Source organism: Drosophila arizonae, chromosome X (assembly GCF_054131065.1).
Source record: "Drosophila arizonae isolate 15081-1271.41 chromosome X, UAZ_ARI_1.0, whole genome shotgun sequence".
Taxonomy (NCBI): domain Eukaryota; kingdom Metazoa; phylum Arthropoda; class Insecta; order Diptera; family Drosophilidae; genus Drosophila; species Drosophila arizonae.
The window spans coordinates 5,083,432-5,109,173 of NC_142927.1; the positions used below are offsets into that span (position 1 = coordinate 5,083,432).

General features: G+C 38.9%; 1 protein-coding gene across 1 annotated transcript in view; it reads right to left on the reverse strand.

Moving 5' to 3' along the window:
- Positions 1–11,347: 11,347 nt before the first annotated feature.
- The window catches only part of LOC108620236 (uncharacterized), a 41,249-nt gene continuing 26,854 nt past the window's right edge, over positions 11,348–25,742 (reverse strand). The window contains exon 5 of the mRNA XM_018017137.2: positions 11,348–13,503. The gene's annotated coding sequence lies outside the window, so the exon portion shown is untranslated. The remainder of the gene's footprint in view (positions 13,504–25,742) is intronic.

Here is a 25,742-nt window from a genome sequence, read left to right on the forward strand (position 1 = left end):
ACCAAAGAAGCTAAGCTATTCACTATGTACAGGGTATCTCTGAGTCGTTCACTCTCTCTCTCTCTCTCTAACATAATGGCTTGCTAGATTAGCCTGTCATCTATTCAATTCCTTGTCAACTCAGCCCAGCACTCCACACTCTACAGGGTATCTATTAGTCGTTCCACAGGACATCTATTAGTCGCCTTGCAGTGTGTTTAACTATCTCAGACACACCGTTATTTCCTTCTCAGTTCAGCTCAATCGTCTTACGAACTCATTTCTTTAGCTCGACTCTCTACGCAGTACAGGGTATCTACCAGCCGTGCACCTCTCATGTTCTCTTGCTCTTTACTGTGTTTTCGTTTGGTCTTTTGACCCATGTGCGTGGGCGTCTGTTATAGCCTGCGCTTACGCTGCACATTTACACACAGCCAAACCCCCCCACCCCCCTTTCTCCCAACCAACACACACACACACATCGGCAGCCCCTCCCATCGTTCGCCCCAATCGAAGTTGTAGCTGCTGCCATTCGGGGGTTACTTGCGGCGCGTGTTAATTACTCGGAACATTTTAAACGGCGGCCACCAGCAGCGAAATTTGTTGTATTGATTTAAAAACTGCAGTCAGCTGCCATTGCCATTGCCACGCCTCCCCCCAGGGGGCTGGTCGACTCCATTGTACAGGTGCCAGTGGGCAATCAATGCAACAACAACAACAACATCAATGAGCGCTTGAGTTAAAGGTAAAAAAAAATTGCAAGCGCAGCCAACATCAAAATCAGAACAACAAACGAACGCGATAGCAACAAAAGCAACAAGTACATGGGCTTCACTCGGGAGTGCGCGACTATCACATATCCTGTAATTAGCTATGAGCTGACCTAAACACAAACAAACACGCAGGCATATTCCATGTATCCTTGGGTATACGAAAGCTGAGAATGTTTTTATTGTCCTGGACGCAGACCTTACGAGATAGTTGCCGATAATCGATAATTATCGATATAAGTATGATGTGGAAATCATTGCTACGATATATGTGCACTGCTGTATTATATATTCAATAGAATAATTTTTATACTATATGCATATATATAGACTGTTGCAGATAATCGATAATTATCGATATTAGTAGAATATGTAAGTCGTTGCTAACATATATATATATATACATTTTAATATTATTTACTCGTTGGAATAATGTTTCATATTACATGACAGAATAGGGACTGCTGCAGATAATCGATAATTATTGATATTGGTACAAATTACAGATAGTAGTATGATCTGTAAATCATTGTTAAGATATATATGAGATTTTGTGTTATATATCTAATAAAATGCAATTTTATATTATATGTCTATATATTAACTGCTGCAGAAAAACGATAATTATCGATATTGGTTTAATGGGTAAATTATTTCTAATCATTTTTGTACTATATGCATTATAATTATATTTTTTACTATATATTTATATAATATATTTCGGGAATGGGGCTGATCCAGATAACAGGAATCGATATTTTTAAATTGCTTAACATTTTCTTTTAATGAACATGCTGATATATACGTCAACATATATTATTGATATACTCTTTGTCAGTTTTACAACAATTTTGCTGACAATTGATATTTGATCAATTTGAAAACCTGATCAGAGCTTACAATTACGATCGATATTTATCGAATCTCTATATTTATCGATTTTAACACTTTTTTTATTACTATATTTGCTTGTACATAAAGTATACGTTGTCAATCAATCTTTAGACTTGAACTGCTTAGCTGAGCACTGAGCACTTACCATCAGTCAGTCAATCACTCACTCACTCAGTCAATCAATCAATCAGCAGATCATTGTGTGTAGATAAAAGCAAACAGCCAACAGGCTACCAAGTCTCGAGGTCGACCCTGGTGGAAAAGAGTTTTACGACCATGCGGTGGCCGGGCAAACGGTGGGTCAACTGCGGGCGCTGTGGTTGGGTTTGCGGTTACTGGTGGGTCAGCTACAAATTGAATGGCTCGTAAATGCGATAGCCCCTGACAGATTGTGGTGTGCAACAGATATTTTTGTGCCACGTCAGGGATAAGCAAGTGGCCACAGCTAACTCTAATCAGGCAGCCACTCGGGTAGTGCCCGACACCGTCTGCTCTATATTAAAAGCGAATGCAAATTTCGGTCGCTTCAGAGGCAATTTAATTAGCAGCAAATTCAACAATTTTCCACACACACACATACAACCCGCTCGTTATTGTCACGAAGGAAAAAAGAAGAAGAACTTTGGGTCGCCCGCTCGCTTGCCCTTAACCTCATCCGTTCCCTCTCCGGTCTTCTGTATCTCTGTGGACCTGTGTCAAAGGAGCGTCCAACGGTTTTTATTAGAATCGTAAATAGTCTTTACGAGTTGTACGTGCCCAAAATTTGCAATAGGCCAAACAATTCCGCCAGCCTTCACGCCAGCTCGCCTCTTCGCCTGGTCGTCTACTTTATTTTATGCAACAACAAATTATCGACCACGCCCACCCCGCTACACATCCACAAGCCTTCATATTCATAATCATTATCATAATCATTATCAAAGCAATGTTTATGCTTTTGGCTATTCAGAAGCTATTCGAAAAGAAGAGAAAAACACTTCAAAATGCACTCAAGCTACATTTTAAGGTCATTTTGACCATTTCGAGTGCTTATGAGTTGACCAAATGAGTCATTCGAATATATTTAAATGCAGAATGAATCAATTCAGTACCTTGTTGAGGGATGAGCTGTATGAGCTGCTCTTAATTGATTGAAATGAGTCATTTGAATATTTCTTTGAGTATTTTTTATCAATTGAATATCTCATTGATTCATATAATATGATTCATTTACTTTTTTACTTTTTGTTTTTGACGGAAAAGCTGCATAAATCAACATGATTCAGAAGGCAAGTTAATAAAATACTTTTGCATGTATAATTAAAATCTTATGTTGAGTTTTAAGCGAATGTATTATTCTACTGAATGGTTCATAGTTCTTATTACTTGAGTGATTTAGTGCATGATTTAATCTTGTGAATTTCATAAAATGAGTTTTTGGAATCAAATGAAACATTTGATTACGTTTGGAGTTTAGCTGATTAAATGTTTGAGTTTTTGTTGATATGATTCATTCATTAAGAATTTCTCTGGAGTTTATTAATTTCATTCATCAGTGTTTATGATTTAGCTATAATTTCGAATACTTTTAAATACTTAAATGAATCAAAAAATGGGCCACTGAATCATTCAAATAATATATGCATACTATTTAAGCAACGAATGAAACTTTTAAGAGATCACTGATTAATTCTTAAATACTGCTCATTCGTAGCATGATCCAATCATTAATTTGATTGAGTTATATGAATAATGCTAGCATCTGATGAACAGTATCTTGAGATGCTTTCGCTATTCACTTTGAATCATTTTGAATGTAAATCAGTTTCACTGGCTGGACAGAGTCAATTGGCGAGTCACTTGGATGCTTTGCTTGAGGTGCTCGTCTGGCTGGCAGCACTCATTGTTGTTGTAGCACACACACACACACGCATACAGAAAGAGAGTTATATATACAAGAGTGTAAATATTTATTGCATTAAATAACGAAAACAAACAGCGTTTTGACATTTTAATTGAATAAAATCGTTTTGTGGTCTTTTAAGGATTATTTCATGGCCAACAGATGCGTGACAAGCACACACACACAGAAGCACTTAAATATATGCATGCAGTAGGGTGTAAGTGCCTGGGTGTGTGTGTGTGTGTGTGTGTGTGTGTGCGGCTCGTCCAGCTGTTGTCCAAATGCATTCATGGAATGAATTGAATAGCGTTTGTGTTTGCCCAGCTAGGTGAAAACAGGCGCAGACAGAAGCCGGCTGCCCATTTGCTCAAATTTTCGGCCAGACAGGTGAGCAATGATGGCCAGGGGCATGTGCTGAGGTGCGCTGAGGTGTGGCCACAGACATACCTATGCTACATAAATATATATATACATATATATTTATATATGTACAAACGAATATATATATATGTATGTATATATTGTCTGAATGGCAGCTATAAGCATGCATCACATTATGTATAACTGCGCCATATAAAGAAAGCTAGTTGCAGTGGTGGCACGACTTGAAGATACCCTGTAAATTGTGTTGGACGCCATAGCCATAGCTATTCAGTGAACTATAGATCTGCATGGACTTTCCTAATTTGGACTTCGAGTATAATCAAAGTTTTCTTTATTCAATGTGCTTTCTAGGCGATTCTCATACATGGTTTGGAGTCTCATAGATATATAAATTGGGTATGCAAATGTAAAATGGATTGAGATGAGATTTATATAGATAGGATATAGTGTGATTACACATAATATATATGGGCGTTAGCCAATATACAATATATATAGGATGAACAGAAGTATAATCTGAATTGAGTATATACTGATGAGTAGGATTGTAGGGTATTTCATTTGGTAATATTTATGGAATTTTCATAGACTCTCGCATACTCCATATACATATATACATACTATGTATGCTATTAAGCATCTCAGACCTTCAGTGAATTCGTAAAAGTGAGCGTATTAGCATCGAATACAATTTACCTTATATACATTTATGTCATACGAATATATGATTTGATTCATTATTATTCATAATTTTTCTAAGAGACATGACATATATGATATGATGATAAAATGTCAAATCTTATGACTGAAGTAAACTATTTCGATTTGATTTCAAATCTGCAATTTAGATAAAGTCTCTTAAATTTGTAGATTTCATTCAAGTTATGATTCTTTTAGAATCATGATTCCTTTTAGAATCATTGAAATTTTGGGCCACAATCAGGAAATGTTTAAGAATTTATTCGCTCAGGCAGGGCAGGACAGGGCTTTTCCGCCATGATTACAGGGTATAACGGTTATGTTTACCTGTGAATGCGAATGTGAGTGTGAATGTGAATGTGAATGCATGGCTGGCGACCAAACTAAACACAGCTCGAGCGCTGCCAGCGAACGGAGCAGCTTGAATGGGCTGAGCTGAGCTGCCACGCCCACTGTTTGCTATGCTCCACATATGCTATGCCACAGTGAGATGGGTCGACGGGTCGGCGGGTCGGCGGGTCGAGCGGAGGCAAACCGCTGCAATTGTGGTGCAGAGTGTGGTGCGCCTTTGTCCTTTGTCCTGCGTCCTTTTGTCAGCTGATTTGCATTTAATTGCAGCGATTTGCCTATTTTTTTTTTTTATATCTATATATGTATATACATATATAGAAAACATATTTATATATACATGTATTATTTCCAGTGGGCGTGGCATCAAAGTAGCCTTTTGTGCTTGATAGATAAGTATATGTATACATGTGTGTATATGTACTATATACATACATACACATATATGTATATATTTCGATATATATATGTATATATATATATGTATGTCTGATGCGGCCTTTAGTGCTCACTATTGAATGTCCTTGTTGTTGTCGCTTAAGCTGCTTTAAATTTATTGGTGTGCACAGTTTAAGCGATTTCGTTTTGTATTTTTGCACCCGGCCACGCCCTGCCGCCTTCGCCACGCCGACCGCCTCGCATAGCGACAAAAAGCGAGCAATGTATAAAACTTGCCAATTATGCTATTGTATGCAATGAACTGAACTACTTCAATTCCAATAGCAACAGCAACAAACACACACACACACACTCTCTCTCTCTCTCTCTCGCACTTTAGTATGTTTAGATGTCTGCGCGCTTTTAAAGCCGTTTTTGCCATTCATCGTGCCGTCCACAGCGCTAAATGTGGCATTAAATTTGCAACAAGAGCAGCAGCAGCAACAGCAGCAACAGCAGCAGCAAAAGTGAGGCTGCAACCACACACACACATGCACATATTCACACACACACACGCTTGGACACACAGACATTTATAACTGCAAACTGGACACTAAAAATATGGTCACAACATGAACTCGCGGCGCATAACATAGATAAAGTAGAAGCAAAAGAGGTAGAGGAATGCAAAGAGAAAAAGAGGGAGAGAGTCAGAAAGAGAGAGAGAGAGAGAGAGAGAGAGAGAGAGAAGAGTTAGTGTCTAATATCCCTTAATGCTATAACTTATATGGACAATGTGAGAAGAGAGCGATTGAGCGAGCAAAAGAGAAAGAGCAAGGTAAATCGATAGAGACAGAGAGAGAGAAAGTGAAAGAGGAAGAAATATAAAGAGAGTGAACTAAGCTGAGAGAGAGAGAGAGAGAGAGAGAGAGAGAGAGAGAGAGAGAGATGTAAAGAGTGAGAAAGTAAAAAACATATATATATAACAAGAGAGAAAGTGACAGATTCACAGATATAGAGACTGAAAGAGAAAGTGAGAGAAGCAGACAAAGTGAGAGGGGGAGGGAGAGAGAGAAAGAGATACATTAAGAAATAGAGAGCAACATAGAGAGTGTAAGAGAGACAAAGTGAGATACAATATCAAATATAAATAGAGAGAGAAAAAGATACATTGAGAAATAGAGAACAATATAAAGAGTGAGAAAGAGAGCAAGTTACATTAACTGATAGAGAACAATATAGACAGTATGTGTATAGAGTGGAGAGATACACTAAAAGATATATACATATATAGGGAAAGGGCGAGATTGAGACATACAGAGAGAGAGAGAGAAAGAGAGAGAGAGAGAGAGAGAGAGAATGAAAGAGAAAGGCAGATCTATGTGCTTACATATAGAAAAGCTCAAAACGGTAACAGTTTGTCTTTTGCTATTTAGAGACAGTGATAAAACGATAGAGACAGAGAGGCAGACAGAGAGAGAGACAGAGAGAGAGAGAGAGAGACAGTGAGTAAGCGAGAGGAAGAATAGACAAGGGTAGGGCTCAGGGGAAGGAAATAATTGAAGTCTGCAGCTCCACTCAAATCATGCGCTGCAGCTTCTTCCATTTTTATGACAGTATAAAATTGTGCTGAGACAGATAGATAGACGGTATGAAGGGATTGGGGCAGGGCAGGGGAGGCTGTAGTAGACTCTGATATTTGTGCACATCAGCAATATAGCTACGCAACTGCTGGCTTCATATTAATATTAAATCATCAAACAAAGTTATGACAAATAAATTGCATACCCTGTAATTGCAGCAGAATGGGCATACTGGGCTGCTTGCTTCTGTCTTTTCCATAGTTTGGCGTCAACAGCAACATACCCTCGCTGTGCTACACAGCTTTCAATGGGTATCCAATTAATATGCAATATGTGCCCTTAAGTAGCCGTCGAGCATGCTCTTAGTCAGCTTCTCTGCGGGGTATTATTGCAGCTGCTGCTGTTGCTGCTGTTGGCGCTACTGCTGTTGTTGTTGCTGTTGCTGTACTTGATAGTTGCTGCGGCTGCTTGCGCACTTAGCGCTACTTTCGACTAATTTTTAATGTCGCTCATATTTTTCACGAAAGCAACAACGCGAAATGGGGGAAGAATGTCCATTGCAGTTGTTGTTGTTGGTGTTGTAGTTGTTGCTGTTGCTGTTGTAGTTGCTATTGTGTATGTTGCTGCTGTTATTGTTGCTGTTGCAGTTGCTATTGTTGCTGCTGCTACAGTTGCTGCTGCTGCCGCAGTTGCTGTCTTTATTCATGTTGCTTATCTAGTGCATATTTCGTACTCTTTGCTTTGCTGTTGCTGTTGCAAATATTTCTGCTATTGGTCTTGTTGATGCTGCTCTTGTTGCTGTTGCACTTGCTGTTGCTGTTGTTGCCATCGGTCAGGTTATTGCTGTGAGGCTTCTTGCAGTTGCTTTTTCTACAATTGCTGTTCGTCTTGCTGCTGCGGTAACGATTGTTGCAGTTTTTGGTTGTGATGTTGCAGTTGCCATTGTTGCTGCTACTGTTGCTGTTGTAATTGCTGCTGCTGTAGTTGCTTGTACTGTTGCTGTTGCACTTGCTGCTGCTGTTGTTGCTGATTTCGTGGATACTGTTCTAGCAATTGCTGTTGGCACTGTTGATGTTGCTGCTGCTTCTATGACTGCTGCTGTTGTTGCTGCTGCCGTTGCTACTGTGTGCAATTCCTATCGATGCTGCTGCTGTTCATTCTATAGCTACTATTGCTGTTGCTGCTGTTGTTGCTGTAGCTGTCTATATTGCTGCTGTTAATAATCTTGCTGTAGCTGCTTCTGCTTCTGTTGCTCATTTTGCTGCTGCCGTTGCTTATGTTGCTGCTGTTACTATTGCTACCATTTCTACTGCTGTTGCTGTTGCCGTTGCCGTTGCCGTTGCCGTTGCTACTGTGTGCAACTCTTATCGATGCAGCTGCTGTTCACTCTATAGCTACTGTTGCTGTTGCTGTTGTTGTTGCTGTTGCTGTTGCTGTTCGCTGCTGCAGGTGTTAGAGTAATTGCTTATGGTTTCAGCTTTCGACTTGAATTGACTTAATACCAGCTTTCATACGCCCACCAACTTAGAGGCGTGGCACTTCTGTCAATTGTTGCCAATTGCTTCCTCTGTTTCGGTGTGTGTGTGTGTGTGTGGCAAAGTGTGTTGTGTGCTGCGAAATGCTTTGGTTGCTAGTTGCCCGCAGCCTGCCACTGCAGATATGTGGCAAGTGCGAAAGGAGGCGTGGCAGTGGCAGGGGCGGGATTAGGTAGCTGCTGCCGCTGCTATGGCGACTTATGCATACGGAGATACTTACATGTACCCTCTCACTTTCTCTCTCTCTCTCTCTCTCTCTGTCTCTCTCTCTCTCTTTCACGCTCTCCCTCTCACTGTATGTTTTGTTTTCATTTTTTCTTCGCTTTATTTTGTTGCTGTGCTGCTGCGGTTGACTCGCGATATTTATTATTGTTACTGAAATTGCTCTGTGTCTGTGTGTGTGTGTGTGTGTGTGCCTGTGTGTATCCTCAATGTTCGCTGCAGCAAGTGCGCCTTAGCCTTCGGCTCCAACTGCTGCAGCTGCTGTTGCTGTTGCTGTTGCTGCTGCTGTTGCTTCACAGTTGTTGCTGCTGCTGCTGACGCATTTAAAGCTTTTGCGTCATATAAATAAAAAAACAAAATGAGAAAAAAGCGCAACATCAACCGAAAAAATTGTATATACATATATATGTATATAAATATAATATAATATATATGTATATATTGTATATATACAGCAACTAGCAAGGCGGAACAAGCAGCAGCAACAGCAACAGCAACAGCAACAGCAAAGCAAAGCAAAGCAAAAGCGTCTGTTTACAACATGAAAAAGTTTAAATACGCTTACAGCAAGACTTACCAAAAGATTTTCGTGAAACGAGCTAGACAGAAATAGAGTGAGAGGGACAGAGAGAGAGAGAGAGAGAGTGTCTCTATACACACATTTCTGCTAATATCAGGAGTATTAAAAAATACCATAGCGTACATTAGGGCGTGGCAAGAAAATTATATATGTATATATTATATATAAATAAAAAAAGAAATATATATATATATTTACAGTAATATATATTGACAGTTTATACGCTATATATATAGTATATAAGCAGTCAGCGAAATAAATAGTTTATAAATTATAAACAAACACTCCTATATGAAAGATATAGATATCTATGTATATTTCTCACAAATGATATCAATAAATCATCAATAAAAACAGATACTAATATAATAACAATGGCGTCAAGCAGAAGTGAAAGACTAGATTATATAGGTTTTATAAAGTAACTTATAAGAGGGAATTATGCGGTTTGAGTAGGTAGAAAATATTTCAATGATTGCTAATAGCAACATGGAGCAAGCAAGAAAGATGCTATTAAAAAGAATAAACTTAAAAAATTTTTAAATTGAAATTATTCTTAAATAAAAGAAGTAGTAGTAGTAGTAAAAAAAAAGCATTATAATAATAATGATAAATTCTTTAAATTCCTCTGAGAGCGTAATCTTTGTACAATAGATAAGCAACCATAAGTAGTCCCCCATCGAGAGATGAGCTTAGATATATTATTATTCATAGCCATACACAAGGAATACTTTCATAATAGAAACTTGAGATACGATCGAGGTATACTTGAGATGTCTCTGAACTTACCTTTGATGACTCAACTCTCTCATGTAAATCTGCGATATAGGATCAACTCAGTTGCAATAGCTATTACAGGGTATGCAGCGTATAGAGTTGAATGATTTTACTTAAGATCTATCAACAGTTTTATAGACAACAGGCAACCCTTACGTGTGATACAGCCCAATTACAGGGTATACATTGCAGATCATCAACAATCAGATCTACGTCCCACTCTGCTTGCTGCCCAAACTGATACTTCCAATCAATGTACCCCAATTACAGGGTATGCATTGGTGAGCTTCAAGAATCAGACTTACGCTCTATAAATTTCACATCAAAATCCACAAACAGTGAGTATTGTATGTATGTATACCCTTTGGGGCGGTCTGCTGCTCAGTTGGTGCTGTGCTTGGCTCGGCAACAAATCGATATACCCCATGCCAGGGTAGACGTCAATGGGCTGACTGCGGATGCCGAAGATGAGGCAATGATGCCGGCGACAATGGCAGCGGACTGCGACGCCGGAGTCCTCGACTTCTCCGGCTACTACAATGGGTCCTTTTTTCGGCTTTGAGGCCAGACGTCTGATGATGCGAGCAATGCTTGATTTATTGAGCCACGGCACAGTGCGGCCCGCGGCACCAGCCACGCCCACTTTATGTGAAACAAAATGGAAGTGAAAAAACTTTGTTGGTTTTCGCTTTTGAATTTATTATGTTTTTTTTTGCTTTCTCTTGCTTTCTTTTAGCGCATTTTGTTTGTCTTGTTATCGATAGTTTTATTTAGGGGCTTTATTATGTATGCAAGTTCTGGTAGCTATGTATCGTTATCGTTATCGTCTTGGTATGCATATATATATGACATACACTATATCAGGCTCCAATTAAACATTTATCTATGAAGCAGCTCAATAACCAGTAGGAAATACATTACATCTTCTTCTTCTTATTATTATTATTATTATTATTATTATTATTATTATTATTATTATTATTATTATTATTATTATTATTATTATTATTATTTATTTTTTGGTTTGAAAGACTTCTAGAAACTTAAGAGAATTATATTCTTTACAAATAACTATTTAACGGTTAATCTATAATTCATTAAAGTCATATATTTGTATATATATATATATATACGTGTTTATCAATCAATTCGAATTGGTATCCCTGCCAAGATACCCTATAATTTGTTTGGAAATTAATTTTAGAAAATTTGCATATTTGGAAAACATATTCGATTCAGTTATTGAGCTTTGCCTTTCGTCTTTTGCTTAGACACAGAGTTTTCCTTCTTTGGGTTTTCTTGTTGCTTAAATTAGTTATACATATATATATATATATATAGGTATGTCTCATATAGGGTATGTCGTATTAATTATGCTATTTTACACTCAAGTAGTTTGCAACAAGTAGGTTTACATATCGTTTAGGCTGCGATTAGTGTAAGTTTTCCAGTTAGGTTCCTTTTATTTACCTTTACTTTATATTTCAATTCGACTAAACATTTTAACACAATTCTTGATTTTAGCGAATAATGATATATATATAAAAAAAAAAAAAAAACATGAATGCGATTTTATTATTATTATTTTTTATTATTTTAATAATATGTTCTTTTCTTCTCTATTTGCTTTATGATATGTACAGTCTGCAATTGAAAGGAGCTTTACGAGAGTTTGGTTAGGGAATGTCTTTTTTTTTTGGGGTTTCTTTTCTTTTTATTTTTTATTTTTAGGTTATGTTAGCTCTTAGTTGAATGCAAATTGATTTTTTTTATCACATTATTTATTTATATTGGTATAATATGCAGTAATTTTTAATGCCAATACTCGTTCACGAGGCGATAGGAAAGGAGTATAGATGGAAGCGAGCGCTGTCCATTTGATGGCCTCTCTGTCTCTCTCTAACAGGTTGTATCTGTCTGTATATATATCTATTTGGCTCTATATGGTTCTCTGTCTCTCTCTAACAGGTTGTATCTGTCTGTATATATATATCTATTTGGCTCTATATGGTTCTCTGTTTCTGTGTCTATTCGTCTTGTCATCGTATCCTCCACGACGTTTGTCAGCCGGACTGTACGTCCCTACATCTGTCTGTCCGTATGTCCATAGTTCCGTCCCATCCAGCTGTTTGTCCGGTTGTCTGTCTGACTTTCTGCGTACTTCTCTGTTCTCTGTCCTCCTCTTTCTTCCTAGTATGTCCCATATGTCCTTAGCTCAACTTGTTTGTCCGTTCGTCCGTCCCTTCTTCGTGTGTCTGTGCTCTTCTCCGTCAGCTCATTGCATCTCTTGTTTCTTTTTTGACCAAAGACTTTAAATTTAGATATATACTTCTGTTTATATCTTCTCTCTCTCTCTCCCCTTCAGTTACGACAGATATTCCTAAACAGTTCAAGAGATCATTAAGTTCATGCAATGGCGTTACGCTTGACTTCATCTACAGATGAGAATTCTCCATTGGGCAGGACATTTTTGATATTTATAAGAAATTTAAATATTTGCATGTAGCGTGAACGAGTATTGGTCAGTCGAAAGCGCCCGACTGCAGCATGCTTGACTTTTTTTTTCAGTATTTAGTATATTTTTCATTTGTTTAGTATTTTCTATGCAGTTTTATAAAATAAGTACAAATTGGGATGTTTTGTTTTTCCTCTTTTGGATTAGTTTGTTTCTGCTTCTCATTCATTTCATTCCCGCTTCATTATTTAAGTTTAGATTAGCTATTTGTTGTAGATACAAAGATACAAGATACAAGATACAATTTCATTGGCTTTAATTGACTAGACTCTTTCTGTGTGTGTGTGTGTGTGTGTGTGTATTCAACTAACATGTGTCTGTGTGTGTTTGTCTGCCTGTTTGTGTGTGTTTTTGTGTTTATGCATAATTTTCGTCTAGGGTAATTAAGATATTGTTATTTGTTGACTTTTGTTTTGTTTGCTTATAAATTTTGCTCTTTATTAATTGCCCAATAAAATGTATATATATGCAGATATATATCTGTCTCTCTTTCACCCTCCATATCCCTCACTTCTTTTCACCCCTCCGCGTCATGTGTTATTTATGAACTACTAGACTAGGACATTTCAAAAAAAAAATTGCTTCTCTTAAAAAAAAAAATTCCCTACATATACATATACATATATATATATATATAGATAGAGATATATAGATATATGTATATATATCTGGATACATATGCTTAAATACATTTTTAATTGTTGTTTGTTTTTCTTAGTTTTTGTTGTTGTTTCTATTTTTGTTTTTCGATTTTTCGATTTTCAGTTTTAGTTTGGAATTTATGATTTACACATTAGATTCAAATTCGTTAGATACAATAATTTACGAGTCAATCGCATCGATTGTGTGCAACAAGAGCCCCATCGACTCCATCGACTCCTTCTCCTCCTTCTCCATCTCCTTCTCCTCCTGCCGCTGGCGCTGCCGTTGCAGGATTAGCCTGGAGTTTGGCATTTGCTGCATAAACATAAAATAAACATGGATAAAATAAGCTCTGATATAAAACTGCAGTGTTTTTTGCATTTGACAAATTTGTGGCCATGCGCCATGCGCTGTATTCTTTCATGTAGGTAGGGTATGCTGGACTACTGAGGGCAGAATGCCGCCATTTTGATTGAGCTGTGTGAGATGCTCTATATCTGGCTATATGTATGTATGTATAATAGTCATAGCCTAAGTTCTTTGCTGAGTTAGTTCAGTGAGTTTTTCTGAAATATTCTTCCAGAGATTTCGAGTATATATAGGGCCTGCTAGAGAGAGCGAAATGAGTGTTCTAGGCTTCATTTGTTATACAAATTAAAAGTTAAATAAACGTAAATGAAAATTCAAAAGCCATTACAAGATAGCACTATGAACCGAACCAGTTCGTAAACGGAACTACGCGGCCTAGACCTTCATCAAAACGAACCAAAGTGAAGAAAGTTACGAGTGACAGCCTGGCATAAGCTATATGACACAAATGATTACTATAAATGAACCAACTGCTTACTGGTTCCGAATGAGAACCATATAATAATAATGAATCCATGGAACTGATTCATATGTACACAAGAATGTATAACGATATTTAGGGTATGTATGTGTGATACATGTGATATGTATGATATATGTGATATGTATGATATGTGTGATATGTATGATATGCATGATATGTATGATATGTATCACATGTATAATATGTATGATATGTATAATATGTATGACATGTATGACATGTATGATATGTATGTATGATATGTATCACATGTATAATATGTATGACATGTATGACATGTATGATATGCATGATATGTATGATATGTATGATATGTATAATATATATGATAGTGATATAGTGATATGTATGATATGTATGTATGTTGGCAGATTTGGGTTGTATGCAGGTATAACATCTACGTATGCTTATATGAAATGTGTATAAGTATGTGTATGAAATGTGTATTCATGTACTCAAGTATACGATCTATAAGCATGTGCATGTATACATATATGAAATGATGAAATTGAATGATATGTACTACATTCACAAGTATGTATGCAAATGTACGTATGTATGCATGATATCTATTGGACTCTACATGTATGTATCAAAGTACATGTGCATGTACATATACATATGCATGTATGTGTGTAAGCAGGCATAGCTAGTCTAAGCACTCTTGCTAAGTGTGTCATTACAGGGTATGCAAGGGTCGAGTGCATATTCCGTATGCTTATAGTATTTGTGTGGCAAGGAGTTTGTTAACAACAATAAAATGCATCGTTGTCATAGCTTGGAATGTTCATCGTGCTGGCAGATTGATGTGCAGACAGGACAGGATGCTGATGCTGGGCGAGAGATAGCTAGCGAGTGAAAGGGATAGAGAGATACAGAGAGTGAAATGGAGGGAGAGAGAGAGACTAGAGAAAGGATATTCGAGTGCACTTGAATGCCTATGCGAGCACACTTCACATAGCTACACACACACACGTACACACACACATACACACACATATACGCACACACATGCATACTGAGAGATAGTAACATATATGAAGCTGTTGCCATGACATACCGCAGCTCCTTCAGCCGAGACCCCAATCCCAAGCCTTGTGCCCCGCTCTGATTTATGTGCACGTTGAGCACTCTATGCAGTCCTGCTCTTTCTCTTTCACTCATGCACTCTCTCACTCGGCCCCTCACTCTGCCTCTGCCTCGTTTCAGTTCCGGCAATCTGCTTGAATTGTGCGCTGGCTGTTTGCAGACACCAAACACACTCACGATTTGTTTGTACTTATTTTTGATTCGATTTTACGAGTAGCGATCGCTAAAGGACTCTCGAACTTGGACTTCGCTTTGGACTTGAACGGCTTACCCGGCCAGGCGGGGAATCTGAACGAAACGACGGCTAAGCACTTCAACAAAGCTACAACTTTAATTTCAGCTACGGCATTAAATGTTTCCCATAGTCCTTCAGATAGGCACTTCAATGGGGCATCCAGCTGCAGTTCGAGTTATACGCGACCTCCCATAGACCTGTATAGCTTATGGCTTTAATTATTCGAGTTTCGGTCTTGTTTTGCCTACGCATTGCCAAGTGGAGCTCATCATTTCAGTGCAGCTTAGACAACTTCACAGCTCTCGTCTTTAGCTACCGTTTCAGACTCTAAAGTGCACTTTAGCTGGAGGCTTTAGCCTTCTGACTTCTACTTATTGCCTCCCCAGGCCTCTGGCCACACATTTTCTGCTTAGGCCTTGAACTGACTGTTTCTGGCTCGAATCGGACTTGAATTTTTAAACTCAATGCGAGCATTTCGGCTTTAAGGCCTTTAGCATCTGGCTCTTATGCTTTACTGGGGTTCACCATTGAAGCGATGTCAAGAGCTCTGCTCTTATGGAGCTTTTCAGATGCGTAACATTCAAGCCTAGCTTTAGATTGAGTTTCAGCTAAAGGCTAATCGAGTTGATTAAGATGAGAGTTCAGTTTTTCCCCTCAAAGTCAAAATTCTGAGCATCTATAGATGAACGAATAGTGCTTAAGCTTTCCCTCTAGGAATCTAGCTCTCTGCTCTAATCTATTCAGACCACCTTATATACAGAAGAAACCAGCTATAACGACTCCACTTATAACGTCTGTACGATTATTTTGGTCCCCAGACAAAATTTAATGAGCAAACTTATAACTTATACTGCCTTTCGGGTATAACGACCGTCCCTTGAGTGTCGTTATAGCCGGATTCTACTGTATCTTAAATATCTTATATGTCTTATATATCATATATCTTATATATCTTACATACTTTATATATGAGCTATCTCTCTGCTCTAATCTGCAAACCAAAGCAGTCTTATATAGTTTAAAAATTTTACATATCTCATACATATATCTTAAATATCTTATATATCATATATATCTGTTCCATTAGGAATCTTGGTCTCTGCTCTAATCTACACACCAAAACAGGCTTATATATCTCACATATCTTATATATCTTATATATCTCATATATCTTACATATCTTATATATAAGATACATATCTTATACATATATCATATTTGTATATCTTTTCCTTGTAGCTCTCTGCTCTAATCTACAGACAAAAACAGGCCTATTTATCTCATATATTTTATATATTTTATGTTTCCCATATATCTTACATATATCATATATATGCTATATATCTCATATATATTCTATATATGCAATAGCTTAGCTTAGATCTCACTGACAACTTCTTCAGTGTGTCTGTTTTCGATTAGCATCCATTGAAGTCCTAGCTAGATCTTTCTTGTCAGCCTGCAAAACTTCCCCAACTAGACTAAGCACTCAGCGCTGCTCAGCTGACTACAAGGTTTTACTTTCTATCTTAGTCAAACTAATCTTCATTCTTCTTCTTTCTTTCCCTTAGAAATGCTTTTAACCTTTCGTCTTTTTGAGTAATTAGGAAGGGCTTCAAGAATTCCCAGCGCACTAAGGATTTCCGTGCGACTTCCCTCTAGGCGCTAATTGAGTTTGCTTTAGTTCTCAACAGCTGATCAGAGATCAGAGTTTAGCGGAGACTGACTAACTGACTAAATGACTAGCTGACTGACTGCCTTCCTGACTGACTGCTTGACTGATTGACAGGCGCAGCACTTTAGCTGCCGTCGACTTCTTGGCCTGCTTCTCTCAGCTTCCAGCTCTCAGCTCATTTGCATGTGTCACATCAGCTTTGGTGACATCACAAAACAACACATGCCAACACGCACACACACACACGCTTCTACACGCACGTGCGTGTGTGTGTGTGCGGCAGGCCGTTGTCTCTGCCTCGTAGCCTTTGGCATAGGCGATTTTTCAATTAGTTGGCTGCTGCTGCCGCTGGCAACAAATTTGCTGGGCTTTGGCCAACAGCGCTCCCTGCCCTCTAGCCATCGCTCTCTCCCACACCGCCGCACACCCTCTCTCACTCGTTGTCTCCCTCTCGCTCACTGTGTTTGACTGTGTCGGCAGCTGTTTTAGCCTTCAGCGCAAATCCTACATAATTAAAATACTTAAAGGCTTTAAGCACAGCAACAAAGTTTTTCACTTTTAAATTGTTGCAAGCCAAGAGTAAAAAGCCAGCCTAACGGACGAGCACATGTGTAGAAATGTTTTATGTGGGTGTGTGTGGGTGTGCCTACCGCCCCTCTACCCATGCCCCCTGGCCGGGTCAGGGCTAGGGGCGTGCGTATGGGCTCTGCAACTCACAGGCACACTAAGCCCACTTAAGTATTTTTGCGTGCTGGCTTTTTGCACTTCCAACCTAAGGCACAGTGGGTCGAGCCATTGAAAAAGTCGAATTTCACATTTGATTTCAAATTTGATTTGCATTCATACAGATTTGAGTGATTGATATGCATATCGATATTAGCTTGAATAGTTAATATCGACTAATTGTTGTTTGTTATAGTGATTAGCAATACATGATTAGAACCGATTTCTGTTAACGATAAATCGATAACATTGACACATACATTTAATTTCTTTACTTTTTCCAAATATCGATTTGAGTAATCGATATGCATATCGATAGCAACATAAATTGATAATGTCGAATAATTTGTGTAATAGTGATTAGTTATATATTATTAGAAACGATTTCTGTTATCGATAAATCGATAAAATTGAGACATACATTGCACTTAAAATTTGATCTGTATACATACGTTTTCCAAATATCGATTTGAGTGATCGATATGCATATTGATATTAACATTAATAGCTAATATCGAGTTATAGTGATTAGCAATATATGATTAGAAACGATTTCTGTTATCGATAAATCGATCAAAGTCATACATACATTTACTATCGATTACCGTAATTCACATTTGCTTAGGACTGAGTGCAGCACATGATAAATCTATGGTATATCGAATACTGCTGTCGATATACTTATATATATTATACATACATATACATGCATAAACATTGTATATGCGAAGTAGCGTTTGTATGATATGACATGTAAAATTGTATAACAATTGCTATTATCGATCCATATACTATCGATTGCTTCTATCAATATTACTTATAAGATTTTCTGTATGGATCATGTAATATCAATTTCATTTATCGATAGTGCATGTAAAATCGATTGCTTCTATTAATTGCCTCTATCAGTAATATTTAATTTTTATTTTATTTTTAATATATAATTATTTTATTTATATTAATTTTTTAATGTGCTTTATTTCCCTTGAACTTAATATATTTGTCATATTGCTTGCTCGTATCTATAAAGTATAGCATTTCTACGTATTACCGTAGCCGATTAATCTGGATATACGACATAGATTAATCGCTTGTATCCTTATCTATTGAGGTCTGTTATCGATATACATATATTTATTTATTTATTTATAAATATCTTTGCAATACAATGCACGATTCATTTATATGCATCAATATATCTATTGTATCTATTGCTCTATAGCTCTTACCGATATACACAAATCAGCTATCAGCTATCAATGTAATCGATATTCGATATGCTATTACATTAGATCAACATAAATTTGACAGTGTTTACCCCACTGTGCGACGTGCTGAACTTCTGACAGCCTCCACGCGCTGTCGATGTCAGTTTCAATCTCAGTTTTTAGTTAAGCAAAGAGTGTGTGGGTGCTTTGTTGTGCCTGCGTGTGTGTGTGTGTGTGTGTTGTGCGTGTGTGTTGGCGCATCTTTTAAAATGTTAATGATTCGAGCTTAATTGTGGGCGGCTCATATCTGTGTGTGTGTGTGTCTGTGTGAGGGGCGTTGCTCTGGCAGCAGCTGCCCGCATATAACTCATACGCAACGTTGGCCACAGCTTTCGCTTGCGGCTCGTCGATTTGGCCACGTTAATTGACAGGCGGCCCACATAGATTTTCATAATTTTTGTTATGAGACAACACACACACGCGCACACTATGCATGTGTGTGTGTGTGTGCGTGTGGGAGGTCAGCTAGCCGCATATTTAATTACTTTTGTAGTTTTGGCCCGCTTTGGCACAGCTGTTTATGGCTAGGGTCAGAAGGGCTCGCACTCATGGCAGCCGCTTTTGACCTCGATTTAACGATTTTGCTTTGTCATTTGGGCCGTTTAATTATGTGCATGGAAATTTATGTGCGACTCCTTGACTTTAAATGAAGTGTAAGCACTGCGAGCCGAGCCCGAATATAAAAAGCATAAATAGCATCCAAAACCCCGAACCGATTCGCATAGGCACAAATCCGAGTCCGGCGAGCCTTTGCCGCCAGCTGTTTGGACCCTAAGCCACGACCCCTGCCCACTCCGCACGGCCTCGCCCACAGTTATTTATGGGCGGCGCGCGCCTGATAATTCGACGAGGCCCAGGCTCAGGCCAGCCCAAAGGCTCGGCCCAGCCTGATTAAATTTTGTATTAGCTCAATAAATTTGCAATGCCAAATGGCAGACGGGACAAAAAAAAAAAAAATGTATATATACGGAATGGCGGGAGCTGCTGGGGCTAAAAAAAAAGGAACAGGCAAATAAATGCGCAGCGACACGCAAATGGACAACGCTTAGTCCTTTCGCTCAGTCCTTTTCCTCTTTGTCCGCTGTCATATTTGAGGCTGAGATTCGCGGAGCTAATTGATGGCGCTTGTTAATTGCCAAACGGACTGCCACGGCTATGATGATGACAATGAGCAATGTGCTACGACCAATGAACAATGAACAATGAGTAGCAGCCGAGCAACGCCTCGTTCACCTTGACCTAGCGAAGTGTCGTTGGAGCAATTGCCTCTTGCCTACCTGAAATGTTTTTAAAATTTTTATTTTTTATTTTTCTCTCTCTTCTTCGCTCTTGCAAGTAGTACTTGTTACAGTAGTTGCCCTTCCTTTAATCTCATGGTTTTATACCCTGCGACTTGACTCTTTTTCATCTTTATTTACTTTTTAGTAATCTGCTTCGTCTTATCGCCTCTTTCTCTTCTTTTAGTCTCTGTCATTCGTCTGCTGAAACACAGTTTTCCTTTCTCTTCATTTAATCTGCCTCATATTGATCCATTCTTTTCTTCTCTTTATCTGTGACCACTCCACCTACATATTTCCCTCACTTATCTTCGCTTCTTATATTTGACTTCTCTTCATTCATCTTATTCTCGATCTCGTATCGTCGTCTTCTCTAACTTATCTTCATCTTTCTCGACTTCTCTCCTGGGACTTTTCCTCCTATAACTTATCTTCCCTTATCTGCCTATACTTTTCTTCCCTCATATTTTCCTAAATCTCCACCCTTCATTTCACACGACTTTTCTTCACTTTCTTCTCCTTCTACTTCTATTTTGCAGCTCCTTTGACATCTCTTCCCCTTCAACTGCTCCATCTGCATCTTCTATTTCAGTTGCTTCGACTTCTCTTCCTTCGTTGCTTGCTTCATCTCTTTCAGCTCCATTAAGTCTTGGTCTTTTCGATTTCATTGCATTGCATTTTTCAATAGACTTTCATTTTTTGGTGCTGTTTTTATTTAAATGCAATTCACTTTCTTTGCGCTTCAATTACCCTGTAGTCTTCGCTGCAGCTGGGCATGCTGGACCAGCAAAGTAATCATCTACAATACACAGCTTCTGGTCAATACAGAAAACTCGCAAGGAAATTTCATATTCTATAGCATTCATCGCTTGAAAATATTGCTGCAGGGTATCTTGACGTCGTGCTGTGCTTCGTGCAAATTTTTGTCTTGATTAATTTACTTTACTTTCGTGAAAATTTCACGTTTTTAGTCGCTTCTTGCAAGTAATTTGCAAAATGTGTTCGCAATACCGTGGAATTAGAATGCGCAGAGGGTATAATAGACACTTGGACCCTGTTTTTCATTAGAGTTTAAACTGTGATCAGGTTATGGTAACATGATTTTTTTCATGTTCTTCACATAGTCTTGAAGGGTATCACATAGGGTATCATGAGTGCTGCATCTCTACAATTTGTAGGGTATTTACAGTTTACATCTATTGAATTTACTCTTCATTTTTTCTTACAAACTTTTTAGAGTGCGATTTGATCACACTTTATAGCTGTCAACAGGGTATCTGCTAGCTGTGCCGCTGTCTAACATTTCACAGGGTAACTGCAAGTCGAGCAAAATTTTAGTACTCGCTAAATCTACTTCAGTACATTGTATAACGCCGCTTTGTTGTATTTTCAGTCAATTTTTTTAATGTTATACATAATGTACAGGGTATTTTTGAGTCGTACAAGGTTACTGAAAGTCTAGCCTGTGACTTATATAGCTAAAACATGCTATATTTCACATCGAGTGCTCAGATTTAGCGGCAAATTTAGCTGCTGCTGACATTAAAGGGTATGCGTTAGTCGAGCTTTGTGTGTGCAAGCATTAAATTTGGTTTTCGTCGCGATTTTCTGTGAAACTTTATCGATGCTATAAAAAGGGGCACGACGAGCTGCTGCACATGTGGGAAATGGGGGATAGGACAAGTTTTAATTTGACTCGCTGAGAGAGGAGGGAAGGAGGAAGGGGGAGTAGCAGGAGCAGCAGCATCTGAGCTTCGGTTTAGGTTTAGTTCAGCTGAAGCGTTGCTCGCCGTTAATTACGCGACTTTTGCTGCGGTCGACCATTTGCTGATTGCATGACGCACTCGCTGACGTGTCAGCAGCGACGTTGGCAGCGGCACGCACGGCCCCCCGCCCCCCCCCCCCCCCCCCTGCTCCCATCGCTTCCATCTGGGCGAGTGACCAGCGCGAGTCCCCACCGTCCATGGCCATGGCCGCCCACAACAGTTAGTCACGCCAATTTTATTGCACTGCTGACACGGCCAGAGGGCCTAGAGGCCGCCATCTGGGTGGGGGAAGGGGCGGCAGTGGCAGCGGCAGCGGCAGTGGACTGAATGCGGGGCCTCAACTATCACTCGCAACAATGGCAATGGCGTCGAACAGAGTTTTCGGATTTCAAGCGGAACAATTAAGTTAACGATCTGCGGACATGAGCGGGCGCCAAGTGACAGAAATCGTGTGCCCAATGCTCCACCATCGGCAGGGGCCACGTGCGTGGAGGGGAGGGGGGGGGGGGTCGAAAATGCGCGAACGTGTTTTGTAGCTAACGCATAGGCACGCCCATTTAAGCCAATACCGCCAGACGCCCACTCGCCCACAGGTTGGTCCCACTGTGGAATTGTTAAAGCTTTAAGTTCGGGTCAGCTTGGCATTTCTTCTTTCGATTAGCCCAACAGCCAAATTGATTAAATCAATTGCCCATATTATGTGTGCTCAAGCGGGTCGAGGGGCCTGGCTAGGTGGGCTGGTGGCAGTTCAGCAAATGCAAAAATGTCACAGCTGCAGCTAGACAATAGGCAAGCAGCAATCAAAATTCATTCACAATCGAAACGAGGCGCATATTGTTGAGCTATATCATTTCTATAAGAGCTATCGAATATAGCCGGTCGAATCCTACAGCTAAGTAAGCGGACTTTGATCAAAGATTTTTAGACTTTAAGAATTTTATTTCACAAATTTTCTATTTCCAACACTTTTTTTCAAACTTAACTTAAAACTTATTTTTCGTTTTTGATTTAAATTTTATCTTGAGAGATTCCGTTTCAATATTTCTTATGTGACACCATAATTTTTAGAAAACTCTAAGACGCCCTGAAGACATCTACTTAAAAGATAATTTGTATTAGAACTAGAGCTATACTTTCTTTATTTATACTTTTTTATACCCTGAACCCATTGAAAATGGGAAATCAGGGTATAATGGTTTTGTGGAAAGTATGTAACGGTCAGAAGGAATCATCGCTGACCCCATAAAGTATATATATTCTTGATCAGCACGACAAGCTGAGTCGATATAAACCTGTCCGTCTGTCCGTCCGTCCGTGTGAGTGCATCGATCTCAGAAGTTATCAGAGCTCGAGAGCTGAACTTTGGCATGCATACTCGTGAGTACCATACGCAGTACAAGTTATATATATATATTTTTTTTTTTCGATAACTCATCCGATAACTTTTTTATCGAGAATAATCGAAAAATTGATTTTGTTTTTTCAGCCTAATTTGAACACTTTTAGACCTAGAGACTTCAGATTTACTGTGTATATACAGTTGATCGATACGAAGATTTTGTAATTCACAGATTTTGGACACTTTTGTGCTTTGGAATGTACACAAAATATTATCATATGATTATGCTCCGAAAGTATGTCTACAAAAGAACTTCTTCTTCTTCTAAAATGGTTTTAGTTTTTGTCTTCTCCCTTTTGTCAATTTTTTCTTCTCCCAACATCATGTGGATAAGCAAACCGCCTATAGGAACGCTGCCTTAGAGACTGTCTTTATACTGCTTCTTCTTCTTCTCCTCATCATTTTATATACCTTTCGTAATCCTTGACTCCAATGTCTTCATTTATTAAAGCACTTTCCATATGTATTTTTGTTCCACTAATTTTTCTTCTTCTATCTCCTCCTTCTGTTTTCTAAATTTCATCTACTATCCTGCCTTTCTGCTTTAATATTTGCTCCACATTTCCAATTCTAGACTCATGCCTCGCTTCTCCTATGCTTCTTTCTGTTAGGCCAAGATCTTGAAGTTTAATTGGAAATAATAGAATATTATTTGAATGATTCCAAACAAAGTCCTAAGTCAATTGTAGCCAGAATTTAGAATTCAATATGCACTGCTATAACAAGTAGCATGGATTTATAATGCACTCAGCAAAAAGGGTAAGTTTATGGGCATAGAGCAAGCAGGGGCGTGGCATACATTACAAGAAGTGGACTTGAGAGTAAACAAAGTTTTAATTTCCTTCAATGATTTCTCTGCGCATTTGTTTTACCAAAGCAACAACAGAAGTATGTGTGTGTGCTATGTGTTGCTGTGTGTGTGTGCTGTGTGCTTGTGTGTGTGTAGCATCATAATCAAGTTAGATAAATCTAAATCCTTTGCGATAAGCGTCTATAGAATGAACCCGCTGTAGCATTGCCTTTCAGCCTAGCCAGAACTTTTAGCTGTATGTGTGTGTGTGTGTATGTGTGCATGGGGGGGACAAGTTGGAGCAACGAATTAGAGAGCGCTCTTCCTCAATGCCGTTGCGAGTGAATAGAATTTGTAATTTCCGTTTTCGTTTTGTATGCTAACCCATAGACCCACACCCGCCCCGCTCCGCTCCCCACCTTGATGAGCCAAGCCTCTACCACACCGTCCGTCCGTCTGTCCGCTGCCTCCCTTGGCTGTGAAGCCTGCAGCACTTTAAGTGAGATGTGGCATGGCACAATGAAACCATTGAAGCTGCATCAGCAACAACAACAACGACAATAACAATAACAACAACAACATCGGTAGTCGAGGCTGCCTTTAAGGCTGGCTGCAGTTCAATTGGAGAAGCCAAAAGCCAAACTGACGAAAAAAGCAAAAGAAATAAAAAAAAATGTTAACGGATTCGGATTTGGCTAACTGTGCGGAATACTTCTTTTTCCATATATGAGTTTGACAGAGAGAGAGAGAGAGAGAGAGAGAGAGAGAGAGAGAGAAAGTGAGAGAGAAAGGTAGAGTGTGCGAGGGAGAGGGCTGGATGGCGAGATAGAGATATGAAGCGGGCATTGAAAACATTTTCCATTTGCATTTGAAGCGAAACGTAAAAGTTGATAGCAAATGTGTATAGGGTATACAGTCTCTATGTGTCTGTTTGTGTGTGTATAGGGTATGTGTGTGTCTGCTGATGAGAGCGATAAGCAGCTGGCGCCGCAAATGAAGCTGAAACAAAAAATACTTTCCATTAGCAGCGCGATCAAAGGCCAAAGCTAATTGAAAGCAAATGGAATCAATGTAAGCTATCCGCCAAATGATACCCCGTAAAAAGCGGAATGCAAATGAAAGGAGTATCAGATATAAAGAAGAGTTATTCAATGGAGCAATATCTTAATTACATTTAGCCAAAGGTGCAGCCGAGGCAAGAGAAAACACGTGAAGCTCACATGAAATTCAACTTTATTCACTCGATGACTCTCAAACTGCAGGCAGCAAAAGCAGTGACTTCTCAACTGTAAATAGGCATAGGCATATGTTGCTCAAGCTTCGGCTTGGAACGGTTTAGAAGTTAGAAAGAGATGAGTTTCGGCTTGTAAGTTAAGCTAAGACTAAGCAAAGGAGCAAAGGCTGGGAAAGGTTTGAGAGGCTGAAGCAATTTTGAATGCTTCGAAACGGTGCATCGTAAGCTCATTGGATCTGTTCAAT